This window comes from Bos indicus x Bos taurus, chromosome 1 (assembly GCF_003369695.1).
Source record: "Bos indicus x Bos taurus breed Angus x Brahman F1 hybrid chromosome 1, Bos_hybrid_MaternalHap_v2.0, whole genome shotgun sequence".
Taxonomy (NCBI): Eukaryota; Metazoa; Chordata; class Mammalia; order Artiodactyla; family Bovidae; genus Bos; species Bos indicus x Bos taurus.
In genome coordinates this window covers 23127443-23142227 of record NC_040076.1, presented here as the reverse complement: position 1 = coordinate 23142227, position 14785 = coordinate 23127443, and positions in this window count along the sequence as shown.

Here is a 14785-nt window from a genome sequence, read left to right as displayed (position 1 = left end):
GCTGCTCAGGTATAAGTAGATGAGGTGTAAGGGCTCCCCTGACTGACAGCCTCACACTACAAAGAAGCCAGTGTTTCTTTAAATGACTCTAGGACTACAGGACATAGTGCTCCCACATGGTACATTACAAGAGCCATTACACTTAGCAAAGCCCAAAACATGGCATCTCCAGGAAACGGTCATAGCCCCTTTATATTCCCTATCAGTCCAAATGCAACTGGACTCATGAGGCAATACATAATCAGTATATGCAATATTACATTCTACCTAGGTAATATTGTTGAATTATATAGTTGATAATCTATGGTTCTCAGGTTTTCAGGGCAACAAAATTAGAGTGGGAATCAAAGGTCAGATTCTCCCATAGCAGAGAAAGAAGGCTTTGCCAGATGTCTGACTACAACAAATTTTCTTAATGCCTTTCTTGATAGACTGTAAATATCCCCAAAGCAGGAGGGTTAGCATATTTGTTCATGCTGAATGCTGATTAACTAGTCTCTAAAATGATACCTGAGACAGAAGTTGAACTGTCACAAAAATGAGTGTCTCAGTTTATTTTTTATAGAATGAGGATAACAATCCCTATGTAATAGAGTTACTATAAGGATAAAATGTGGAGAAGGCGATGGCACCTCACTCCAGTACTCTTGCCTGGAAAATCCCATGGACGGAGGAGCCTGGTGGGCTGTAGTCCATGGGGTCATGAAGAGTCGGACATGACTGAGTGACTTCACTTTCACCTTTCACTTTCATGCATTGGAGAAGGAAATGGCAACCCATTCCAGTGTTCTTGCCTGGAGAATCCCAAGGACGGTGGAGCCTGGGGTTGCACAGAGTCGGACATGACTGAAGCAACTTAGCAGCTTAGCAGCAAGGATAAAATAAGACAAAATTTGTGAAACACTTAACATAGGGATTGGCATATTGTGAATATTCAGGAAATGCTAAATGTTATTATTTTTTTTATTTTATTTTTCCAGTAATCTATAGACATTCAAATAGACAAAAACCTAAAAACAATGAACAGATAAGCCAAACCAAAAATAAGCAAATAAGATCAAATATATCAGTTGCTACTCTTGAGTCATGCTGAAAATTCTCATATGTGATATTAACCTTTTCGTTGGGGCTAATTTAAACAAGATAATATGACCTCCTTTTGAAATAATAATGTAACTTCCTCATTAAATACATCATTTTTGGATAGTTTATTTTTTTAAAATTTAGCTTAACATCTTTCAAAGTACTTTTTTTTTTTTGCTGGATATGTTCTTCTCACTTATGCTGGCTAATTTATGATCTCAAAGATATTCATGAGTCATTCAGTATTTAAATGTGAGTCAGAACAATCTTCTTAAAACATAACTGATCATAAAGGTGGCCTAAGTAAGTGGGAATATGAAGGAAGATAGTTTGGAATCACAGGATTCTGTGAACCCTAGGACTGCCTATTAATATCTAGCTTGTGTTCACTGCACACGCCAGTCAATAAATGTTAATTCCTTGCAGTCAGAGGTAATTTTGTTATTTTATATAGGATGATATATATAGGATGAAGACATTTTTTAAAACTTCAGTCACATATTATGATTTGCTATTTGTTCAGTTCAGTATTCAATAAATTATTGTCTATAAAGTCATTAGTGCCATCAACATCTTCAAATTTATAGGCTTAGAATTTTTTTAAGAAAAAAAGAAAAAGAATGTTTATTATGATCAATAACACAAATGGGAACTAGTTCTAGTCCACTCCTGGAGTGGCGTGTCTACAACCTCCAAGGTTGTGCAAATTTCCCTCTTCCTTCCAACAGTGACCTCTGTCTAGGGACAGTCCACTAACCAACAAAGTCTAGCAAGCAAACCTCCCTGGCTGGGCTAAGTTGGTGAAGATCTTTAGGTCAGTAGGAAGACCTCTGTGATTGATGTATCCCTGGCTTTTCTTTTGAGTTCCCCAAAGTAGAATGGAGATGGATAATGCAGTGGACCCTAGAATGCCAAAAACATGGAAACCTTTTTTACTTTCTACATTTTTGTTTCTGCAGTTTCCAGTCCTAATTTTGCTTCTTTGAGTTTTATTTTTCTCATTAAATTTACCAGATGGTCACCTTTTCTGTATGTAGATGTATATTTGTGGGTGTCACCCGTACTGTATGTCTTGCGTATCACTCATAACATGTGCATCACACACAAACAGACCATGGTATAGAGAGCACACATTACAGAGAGTCTATGTACTCTATGGTATAGACTATGGTATATATAGTTTTGTTTTTATTCCCACCCAATTTTATACACAGTGGATTCATTATCTGACATGACCACGTAAAACTAAAATAGGTTACTGCTTCTTTCATATACAAATAAAAACTGAGTTTAAATTTTTCATTATTTGGGTTATAATTTGGCTCAAAATATTAGTGTTCAGTTCAACATACACTTACTTCTCTTATTTAGTGTTGCAGAGGTTTGTTCACAAAATCTTGATTTGTGTTTTGTAATCATTCTTTCATTTTTGTTCAGCAATGACAATTCCTGGAAATAACAATCGCTGTTTCTCCCTAGTACTGTATTCATTAATTTGTCCTGTTACACAATGGACCTTTTCAACTCACTACTCATAATTTGCCTCAGCTCATTAAGATTTCTTCTATCATGTATAATCCCTGTGTATATCCATGCTTATATTCCTTGTGTTCTGCTGCTGCTGCTGCTAAGTCACTTCAGTGTTCTGATGTCAACTTAAGTAACAAAATTAATGTTTAGATCTGTCTTCTCTGTTTACTGTATTATCTTCTCCTTGTGCATATTTTGCATTTTAGTTTTCTTTACTTCCCCTCTTCTTCTATAGAAGAGCTTCTTAAGTATACCTTCTAAACTCCTTCCTACAGTTTAGTTCCACTTCTTACTGCTTCTGTTACTGGCATTAATGCTGTAATTATTGTTTACACTGTATAATCTTTGGTGATGATTGGTGGTGGTTTAATTGCAAAGTTGTGTCCAACTCTTGCAATCTTCTGGACTATAGTCTGTCCATGAGATTTAACTAAGCAAGAATACTGGATTGGGTTGGCATTACTTTTTTCAGAGGATCTCTTTGACCCAGGGATCAAACAAGCATCACCTGCATTGCAGGAGGATTCTTCACAGCTGAGCCACCAGGGAAAGCTGTATAATCTTTACTGACCTAACTCATAGACACGCTGGGCTGGATGAAGTACAAGCTGGAATCAAGACTGCTGGAAGAAATATCAATAACCTCAGATATGCAGATGACACCACCCTTATGGCAGAAAGTGAAGAAGAACTAAAGGGCCTCTAAATGAAAGTGAAAGAAGAGAGTGCAAAAGTTGACTTAAAGCTCAACATTCAGAAAATGAAGATCATGGCATCTGGTCCCATCACTTCATGGCAAATAGATGGGGAAACAGTGGAAACGGTGACAGACTTTATTTCTTCGGGCTCCAAAATCACTGCAGGTGGTGACTTCAGCCATCAAATTAAAAGATGCTTACTCCTTGGAAGGAAAGTTATGACCAACCTAGACAGCATATTAAAAAGCAGAGACATTACTTTGCCAACAAAGGTCCGTCTAGTCAAGGCTATGGTTTTTCCAGTAGTCATGTAGGGGTGTGAGAGTTGGACTACAAAGAAAGCTTAGCACTGAAGAATTGATGCTTTTGAAGTGTGGTGTTGGAGAAGACTCTTGAGAGTCCCTTGGACTGAAAGGAGATCTAACCAGTCCATCCTAAAGGAGATCAGTCCTGAGTATTCACTGGAAGAACTGATGTTGAAGCTGAAACTCCAATACTTTGGCCACCTGATGCAAAGAGCTGACTCATTTGAAAACACCCTCATGCTGGGAAAAAATGAGGGCAAGAGGAGAAGGGGATGACAGAGAATGAGATAGTGGATGGCATCACTGACTCAATGGACATGAGTTTGAGTAAGCTCCAGGAGTTGGTGATGGACAGGGAGGCCTGGCGTGCTGCAGTCCATGGGGTCAGAAAGAGTCAGACATGACTGAGCGACTGATCTGAACTGAACTCATAGACAGTTCATTTTTTATACAGTCTATTGTCTTACCTATTCTGTTCACTGCAAATTAGCTGATTTTTTCGTATTTCAAAGATTCTAAAATTTGCTTTCAGAAATGATTTCCTTCAATATCTTGAAGGCTGTAGTCTATATTTTAAGCATGTTAGTGGATTGTAGTTCTCCTTTTCTCTATTTATTTACTCTGCAATGAGCAATATTTTTTAAATCCTCTTGTTTTATGAGAGAGGGTAATGGCTCCTCCCTTCCAGAATTTCGTAGGCTTAATTTCACTGTGGATATGATGTGGTCTAGAGAAGCTTCTCTTGCTAGATAGAAACTTGGAGCATCCTTCCTACAAATCTTTTAAATTCAGTCCCTTTTCACTATTGACTCACATCTTTCAAAACCAAACTAAATTTCCAACAGATTTCTAATATAATGACATTGTGTTGTTGGGAGTTATTCCAGAGAAGTATTAAAGAGGGTTTGTCAGTCATGAGAATTATGAGTGTTTTGCTGCATCCATCCAGTTACTGAAAAGCCTGTGACTATAAGGTAGGTATGCAAAACTAAAATGTTGGAAGACTCTCCATCAGGCTTTTCTGAGGAGTCCATTTGCTTATTTCTTTCTTTCTTGAGATAGTCTGTGGGGGTTATATTTTCCAATGCATTTCTACCACTTTTCTCCGGGCTTCACATACCTATGGTTACTGGGAATTCCCTGATGGATCTGGCATATATTGACTAATGACTTTTAGCTTTTTCACAAATCTGAGAAACCAGGTCAGAGCCCTTAGATTCCTGATATTTTAATCAGAAAGACCTACTAAAAGTCTGAAGTGTGTCACTGTAAATTCTTGTACTCCTGAAGCTGAACAAGAGAAAGAGAAAAATCATCGTGAAAAGTGATAGAACAAAAATAGTATAAAATGCCATTTTTTCCAAATTTATCATTGATTTCTATTATATTTTTTCTCTGTCACTTATGTTTATAATGTAAACATTTATACAAATGTAAATCCATATTATGGTCTTCTGCTCATTAACTGTAATAGAGAAACAACCATAATAAAAGCCTTGATTGGACACTTTAGGGTATTATCTGTTAGGAAAAATATCCATCTGAATTCTTAGTTAGAATGAAGTTGGAGGACCTTTTATCTTTAAAAATGATTGTAAGACATCTATATGTATGTATATAGCTATAAAGGGATAAGGCAATGGCACCCCACTCCAGTACTCTTGCCCGGAAAATCCCATGGATGGAGGAGCCTGGTGCGCTGCAGTCCATGGGGTCGCTAGAGATCGGACACAACTGAACGACTTCACTTTCACTTTTCACTTTCATGCATTGGAGAAGGAAATGGCAACCCACTCCAGTGCTCTTGCCTGGAGAATCCCAGGGACAGGGGAGCCTGGTGGGCTACCGTCTATGAGATCACACAGAGTTGGACACAACTGATGTGACTTAGCAGCAGCAGCAGCATATAGCTATAAATAACCTATATCATATTATACATGTTATATGCATACACAATAAAGATATGTATAACATATTGTACAAGATATATTATAAATATTATTTTTCCAGACAGCTTGTATGTGTGTTCAATAAACACGTGCCTTTTGCATGTCTGACAGAAAGGAAATCTTACAAATAACCAGTGCCAAATCTCTTCTTGTAAAGCAAAGATAATTTTTTTAAAAATGCTTTTGAACATCCATGTATTATAAAGAAAGGCCACCAGAACACAGAGCAGGTAAGTACAAGATTGATTACATACAAGAAAAATATGAGGATACAAGTTGATGACATCAGGGACTTTTCATATATGAAATTTTGTGATGGACAGAATCTATATAATTTACATAAAGGCAATAGAAACACAATGATGATTACACAAAGAGACAAATATAAAGGCTAGAAAACGCAAATCAACATCCTTTGTTCAAATCAAATTTACATCTCAAAAGTATCCCAAAACAGACATAATCAACCATGTTTTACTCAACAGAAAAGGAGGGATAATATTTCTACACTTGGGCTGTAATGCAAAATACCTTCATAAGTAGCATGCTAAATAAAAAGTGATTTGAGAAAGATGTTTATATGAATGCAAAAATGAAGTCTTCAGTGATTTCTATCAAGAAAATACTTTAAATTGCTCTTTTGTCAAGGTTGCCTGAGTCACTGAATATGTTTGCATTTTTTTACTAATTTTCAAAATGAACAAAGAACTCTTAATATCAGTCTTTTAGAAAATAGTCTCATAGATTAAATACGTCCTGATAACCATTCTTAAAAAAAAAAAAAAGGATGTTTCACTAAGATGGAATTTTATAAAGTTGGCAGTTAAAAGGCCTGAAACTTCTAAGAGAGAATGGTCCTGATAGAAACAAGTTCAAAAAGAATTCATACGGGTAGTGTAGCTACTAATACATCTGGGAATACCAAAAAGGCCCTAGAGGAGAGGAGATAAATGTATTGAGAAGTACAAACCACAAATTCCAATCCTTGAATTTAGGACATAGATGTACATTACGGAACTAGCCATTAGTTTTGATTTGAAACCTCAAATCACACAGCTATTAAAGAAAAGAGTTTTCCTAGACTCCACAATATTGGACAGAACTTAGAATCAGTGATAGAAGACAAGAAGTGGAATGTTTCTTCCTTACTCACCTCTATGGTCAAGTTAGCATTAAAATGAATTAAGAGTTTGAATGACTCAAAGCAAATCCTAATAGTTTTAAAGTGTGTATGTGTGTGTGTGTGTGTATATACATACACACACACACACACACACACACACACATATATATATATAGTTCATTAACAAACTTTATATTTTAGAGAATTTTTAGATTCACAGTAAGAATGACGGAAAGTACAGAGCATCCACTGTATGTTCCGTCCACACACACATACTCAAGCATCCCCAATATAAAACACCCCTGACGAAAGTGGTATATTTGGTATAATTGATGAAACTGCATTGACATATCATAATCATCCAAAGCCCATAGTTTACGCAAGGATTACGCAAGGATTCACTCTGGGGTGTTATACATTCTATGAGTTTTGAAAATGTGTAATGGCATGTATCCACAACTGTAGTGTACACAGAATAGATTCACTGGCCTAAAAATCTTGTGTTCCACCTGTTCAGCTCTTCCCACCCATTTGAGGCAACCACTTAGTATTTTACGGCGTCCATAGTTTTGCCTTTTACAGAATTCATATTTGTAGTTGGAAAGCTATAGTATGTATCCTTTTCAGATTGACTTATTTGACTTAATAGTATGTATTTAAGATCCCTCCATGACTTGATAGTTCATTTCATTTTAGTGCTGAATAATATTCTTTTGTCTGGATGTGTAACAATTTATTACTCTTTTCACCTACGAAAGGATATCTTGGTTGCTTTCAAGTTATAGCAATAATGAATGAAGCAGTTATAAGCATCCATTTGAAAGTTTTTGCATTGTTCAGTTGCTAAGTTGTGTCCAACTCTTTGTGACCCCGTGAATCGCACTATGATGGGCTTCCATATCCTTCACTATCTCCCAGAGTTTGCTCAAATTCATGTCCATTGAGATGGTGATTCCATCCAACCATCTTATCCTCTGTTGTCCCTTCCTCCTCTTGCCCTCAATATTTCCCAATGAGTCTTTTCCAATAAGTTGACTCTTTGCATCATGTGGCCAAGCTTTAGCATCAGTCCTTCTGATGAATATTCAGGGTTGATTTCTTTTAGGATTGACTTGGTTGATCTCCTTGCAGCCCAAGGGACTCTCAAGAGTCTTCTCCAACACCACAGTTCAAAAGCATCAATTCTTTAGCACTCAGCCTTCCTTATGGACCAACTAATTCCTCTTCCTCTCATGCCTAAAGTACCCATCTACTACAGGTAGGTCAATTGGTATGACTGATGATTCTTAAGAGTTTTAGAAATAACCTGAACTATATGCTTTACATATACAAACATTTTCATTTATAAATAAATACACATGCACATACACACACACACACACACACACACATATATATATATTTCAACTGGGAGCTTTATGTTATAGAAACATTGAAGCAGATTATAATAGGATTCAAGCACACAAAACTGCATTTCTAAGCACACAGGTATTATATAAGGTTTCATAACAGAAAAATAACTAAAGATCATTTAAATAATGTAGGTGGTACTAACTTGGACAATATTCTGAATCTTTAAATCCTTAATTATTTTGTATTAATTTAAGTAAATTAGGTTTCCATATGTTCTACAGACTAGAATGTGGACTGGGGATTAAATGAGTCCACAGAGAATATTCTAACTGCCTCTTGAACAGCAAGGTCTGTTATTAATAATATTCCTTTCTATGGGATGGAAATCCCTCAGTCACTGTATAAAGATAGAGACATATGAACCCTGTACTTTTGAACTATTCAGTAAGTTTCATAAGAAGGAAACACAGATAGGGAACTAGTATGAGGCAGAGAGCTTTGAGGTAAATTCAAACCAAAGATAGAATAGAAATGCTAATATATGGTCAAATTCTGGTCAAGACAGATGGACTAGGACTCTGTGTAATTAAATATCAACTTTAGAATAGGATTGGAGTTTAAATTCTGCATCTGTACCTCAATTAATTATGGTTCGGGATAAATTCTTTAAGTTTTCTGTCCCCCAGCTTTCCCATCTGTAAAATGTTGACCTTAACTGCATCATTAGGGCTTCCCTGTTGCACAGGTCTAAAGAATCCAAATGCAATGCAGGAGATGTGGGTTCAACCCCTGGATCGAGATGATCCTTGGAGTGTGAAGTTAAATAGGGCTTAGGAGTCATTCCTAGTAACATGGCCTGTGGAAGTGACTGAATCGCAGCTGGGCTATTTCAAATCCTAAAAAATGATGCTGTGAAAGTGCTGCACTCAATATGTCAGCAAATTTAGAAAACTCAGCAGGGGGCACATGACTGGAAAAGGTCAGTTTGCATTCCAATCTCAAAGAAGGACAATGCCAAATATGTTCAACCTACTGTACATCTGTTCTCGTTTCATATGCTTATGCTCAAAATCCTTCAACCTAGGCTTCAACAGTAGGTGAACCGAGAACTTCCAGATGTTCAAACTAGATTTTGAAAAGGCAGAGAAACCAGAGATCAAATTGCCAACATCTAGTGAATCATAGAAAAAAAGAATTCCAGAAAAACATCTACTTCTGTTTCAATGACTACACTGAGGCTTTGACTGTGTGGGTCATAACAAACTTAACAAAATTCTTAAAGAGATAGGAATACCAGACCATCTTATCAGTCTCCTGAGAAACCTGTATGCAGGTTAACGAAGCAACAGTTAAAACCAGGCATAGAACAACGGACTGGTTTCAAATTGGGAAAGGAGTATGTCAAGGCTGTATTATGTCACTCTGCTTATTTAACTTATATGAAGAGTACATCATGCAAAATGACAGGTTGGATCACAAGCTGGAATCAAGATTGCCAGGAAAAATATCAACAACTTCAGTGTAGATGATACCACTCTAATGGTAAGTGAATAGGAAATAAAGAGCTTCCTGATGAGGGTGAAAGAGGAGAGCAATAAAGCTCGATTAAAACTTAACATTAAAAACACTAAGATCATGGCATCTGGTCTCATTATTTCATGACAAATAGAAGGTGAAAAAGTGGAAGCTGTGGCAGATTTTCTTTCCTTGGTCTCCAAAATCACTGTGGACCATGAATACAGTGATCTTAACCATAAGATTAAAAGACACTTGCTCCTTGAAAGGAAAGCTATGACAAATCTAGACATATTAAGAAGTAGACCTCACTTTATTGACAAAGGTCCATTTAGGCAAACCTGTAGTCTTTCTAGTAGTCATGAACTGATAAGAGAGTTGTACCTTAAAGAAGGCTGAGTACCGAAAAATTGATGGTTTTGAACTGTGGTGCTGGAGAAGACTCTTGACTGCAGACTCTTGGACTATAAGATCAAACCAGCCAATCTTAAAGGAGATCAACCCTGACTAGTCATTGGAAGGACTGGTGCTGAATCTGAAGCTCCAATACTTTGGCCATCTGATGTGAAGAGCTGACTCATTGGAAAAGACCCTGATGCTGGGTAAGATTGAAGGCAAAAGGAGAAGGGGGTGACAGAGGGTGAGATGGTTAGATACAATCACCATTTCCATGGACATGAGTTTGAGTAAACTCTGGGAGACTGTGGAGGACAAAGGAGCCTGGTGTGCTGCAGTCCATGGACTATCATGCAGGAGTTAGCAACTGGACAATAACAGCATCTGGATCATTAAGGACTGTATGGAATAGTGGTTATAAAATTCGTAGCATAATTAATGGCACATATTATGTGTATTGCTTAGGACTCTGTTACTTGTGGAGGAAAGAAAGGCTAAACAAGCTAGCTTAAGTAAAAGAGCAATTTTTAAGGTTCCTATAACTAGTTCATTTATTTCCATGAAGGGCTTATTAGTAACTATTTCTTCTCCTTTTGTTTCCCTGATTTATAGTCTTCTATTTAGCCTCATACCCAGGCTGTTACCTTCGTGGTTACAAGATGGCAACAGTTGTTTCTCACATTCTTTCATGATGGAACACAAAAGAAACATGATTGCCTAAGTCTCAAAAACTCCAACAAAAATCTTGCATATCACTGGTTCTGTATTTTTTTTTTCTATCACTGTAGTAATCACTCTCAGTCCCTTTACAAAGAGGGAAACTAGTCAAGGGACAGTTTCCCAGGTGTAAGTTGGACTAAGCTTACCAATAGATGGATGACTTCCGAATTGCTGTTAATGGAATTTTCACGGCCTATTTAGAGAAGAGGAAGAAGATATGCACCTGAGAGAGGGTACATGGAAACATGAGTTAAAGAGAAATTAAACGTTCAATTATTTCTGCTTTGTAACGTATAGAGTCAGAGGTGTCTTTACTCAGAAAATAAGTACATAGACAGCAAACCAAGTAAGTGTAGGCCTTAGAAACAAGAGACACCTCCTTCCGATGCTGGCCCTATGAGGTCACAGGTGAGTGACAGACGAGTACGTGTAAATATCACCATTGCCTTACAGTTGCCAAAGAAATTCAGCTTAGTCATTAGCCTACACACTTTTCAGCTCTAGAAACTTAATAACTTATCCTACTTTAAGATGCAAAAGCCCCACAAAATATATTGACAAAAAAAGTGCTATTTTTTTTTCGTCCCCATGCTGCTACTGTTAAAAAAAAAAAAAAAAGTGTTAAGTCCTTAGGATAACTAGTGGTCAATCTCCAAGACTTCCAATGCTTCCTTCAGTTCCAAATCTACAAAAACACTGGTTTGAAATGATGGCATATATGTTATTCTTAAGTCATTTAAAATGTATTATCAGTTTCTTTTCTGGTTTTAGTTCAGTTCAGTTCAGTCCCTCAGTCATGTCTGACTCTTTGCAACCCCACGAACCGCAACACACCAGACCTCCCTGTCTATCACTAACTCCCAGAGTCCACCCATAACCATGTCCATTGAGTCAGTGATGCCGTCCAACCATCTCATCCTCTGTCGTCCCCTTTTCCTCCTGCCCTCAATCGTTCCCAGCATCAGGGTCTTTTCCACTGAGTCAGCTCTTCACATCAGGTGGAAGTACTGGAGTTTCAGCTTCAGCATCAGTCCTTCCCATGAACATCCAGGGCTGATCTCCTTTGGAATGGACTGATTGGATCTCCTCGCAAGAGTCTTCTCCAACACCACAGGTCAAAAGCATCGATTCTTTGGTGCTCAGGTTTCTTTATAGTCCAACTCTCACATCCATACATGACCACTGGTAAAACCATAGTTCTGGTTTTAGTAATTTCCCCAATACTCTAAACTTTGCACTATTTATACTGTCTTCCTATCCTATCTACAGGGTTTCCATACTGATGCCTTCTATTGCCATCAATTTTTTTAATCAATTATAAATCTCTACCTTAATGTTAGATTTTTTTCTCTTGGGTTCCAGGCCTATAATTGTATTGGCCCACAGACACCTGATGTTCAACATGTCCCACACTGAACTCATTATCTCCACTCAAAACATTCTATGTAGATGGTAATAATTCACTGTCTTTAATGCTTGGAATGAAGAAGTCCCTTCAGTCATTATATTTTCTCTTATCCACCATATTACCACTATATTTTGATGATTTTAACTTTAAAAAACTCTTTTGGGCTACTATGTCCACTCCAAGCCCCTGATGATTGCCTTAGTTTGTGTCTTCATAAGATCATATTTGGAAAAAAAATTTTTTTTTTTCCAAAAAAAGTTTTTTACTGAGTAACTACTAAGTCCCACGCAATATTCGGGTTACCAAGGCAATGGCACTGAATTCCACAAATAAAACCTAAGTTCTAGTGGGAAGATGTTAATTCAACTCTACATGTTATATAAACAGAAAGAAGTAGGGAATGGGAATAAACAGTAGCAGGGCTGTTATATAGATAAGCTGATCAGGGTCTGTATATGGAAAGTGGCAATATTTGAGTACGAATCTGAAGGAGGTAAGGACAAAATCCTTGTCACTCCCTCCTACTGTAATCGGTCTCCATCAAATTGTCACTCCCTCCTGAAAAATTTCGTATCCCACGGTGTTATTTTTGTTAGGGAAGCTTCAGTCAGGGAACTCTTCTAGTTAGGAAGATCTGTCACCTGTAGCCTATAATTCATGGGCCATTAAATGACTGCTTACCTCTTGTCCCTGGTCTTCACTCCCCACCGTGCACCCTATAGGCTCATCATCTCAACTCCCCACAGTTCTCTGAACACATTATACCCTTTTATGCCTTGACACAAGCTGCTTTATTTTTTGCTTTTATTCAAAAGGAGTCTTCCACCAATCTGCCTATTAAACTTCTTATTAACATTTAAGGATGCATCTCACCTCCTCAAGGCAGTCTTTTCTAACTTCCCAAACTACAGGCATTCCTAACCCACCTTATCACGGCATGTAACACAGTGAATTGGGATTCTTTATATTTTATAACCAGCCTACTTCTAGAGTAGGGGGCTTCCCTGGTGGCTCAGTGGTAAAGAATGCACTTTCAATGCAGGAGACACAGGTTTGATTCCTGGGTCAGGAAGATCCCCTGGAGAAGGAAATGGAAACCCACTCCAGTATTCTTGCCTGAGAAATCCCATGGACAGAGAAACCTGACGGGCTACAGTCCCTGGGGTCACAGAGAGTTGGACACGACTGAGCAACGAAGCAACAACAGCAACACCTTTTAGAGTAGAGTCTGACTTTTACTTATTTGAGCATATGGTATAAAGATAGTTGAGAAATATTTGTTGCCTGAATGAAGTACCTTGGGTAAGGAAAAGAAACTAGAGGCTGTGGGCTCAGTTATATTTTTCCAGTCACAAAAATCTATGGTTTGATTTTATTAGGGGAAAAAAACTGCATCCCTCAAACATGCGTATTCCTCTGCAAGTTTCTTGTTCTCGAGGATTTCTCTTTTCTTTTTGTTTTTCTGATATGTGTGTGCCTGTGTGTGTACCCACATTCCCAGCCACCCAGTTTCTAGTTGTGACAGCAAAGTTGGGAGAAATGAAAATGAGACCTATGAAAAAGGAACCAAAAGCTCCAGCAGCCTCAGATTTGGGCTTTTCTTCTGATGGCAAATTTCTGTGCAGGGGCTGAGTGAAGTGAGGCATACCTGATGTGTTTATCTCTGCTTCTACACTGTAGATGAATTTCTCATTTTCAGCTAGGTCTATGATAGACATGCAAACACAAGGAAGTAGGAAAACAATGAGTTACCTATTATCTTTACTACCATTTTTTAATAACTTAACTTGATGAGGCTGAACTAGGCTGGCACTATCAAATATTGCTCATCCCAGCATCTCTTTATTAAGGTACAATTTTTCAATTTACAAAAAAGTACATTGAGATAGGCTCCCGTTACAGACTTCCATAAATGTATCAAGAAACAGAGCTGGGATAAACTTTAAGCATCCATTCTACATTTTGGAAACATTATTAACTTCCTTTAAGTAAGATCTGAGTAATAATTGGCCCCCAAAATGTAGTTTTCCCATGTTTTAGAACACACGCATATGTATATACATATATAAGTCATAAAATATATAAAACTCAAAATTTCAACAATTCTTATAAATTTTCACTTCAAGTGGCTTTAATGGGACCACTAATGTACTTTGTCCTCCTGCCACAGAATCCTAAAAAGATTTTCTTTTTTAAAGTAAACTATAAGTGTCAATCAATTGCTACTTTTTCCATAAACAAATCAGTCTGTCCAGCACTGGAGAGTACTTTCTAAAAAAGAATATAATTTACTATTAATATTGAATTATAGAATAATTGCATATTATATTGTCAAAGCAAGGGACTAGAAATATTCTCTAAGGATGCTTTAAATATGACAATTCTAAGTACTCCAAAGGGAAAAAAAATGACCTATTTTCTCTGCTTTGTTTGCATAAAGAGTTATATACTAATACCTTACCTACATATCCTTGGCATATTTAGATGGTCTATATGGTTGAACCTGAAATTTAACAGATAATTTGCCCCTCAAATGAGTGAAAATGATGAAAATAAAGACTGACATCCCATCTTAAAACATTTTCACTTATGAATGAGACACCTGGGGCTTCCTTGGTGGCTCAGTGATAAAGGATTCACCTGCCACTGCAGGAGACACGGGTTTGATACCTGATCTGTGAAGATCCAACATGCTGTGGAGCCAT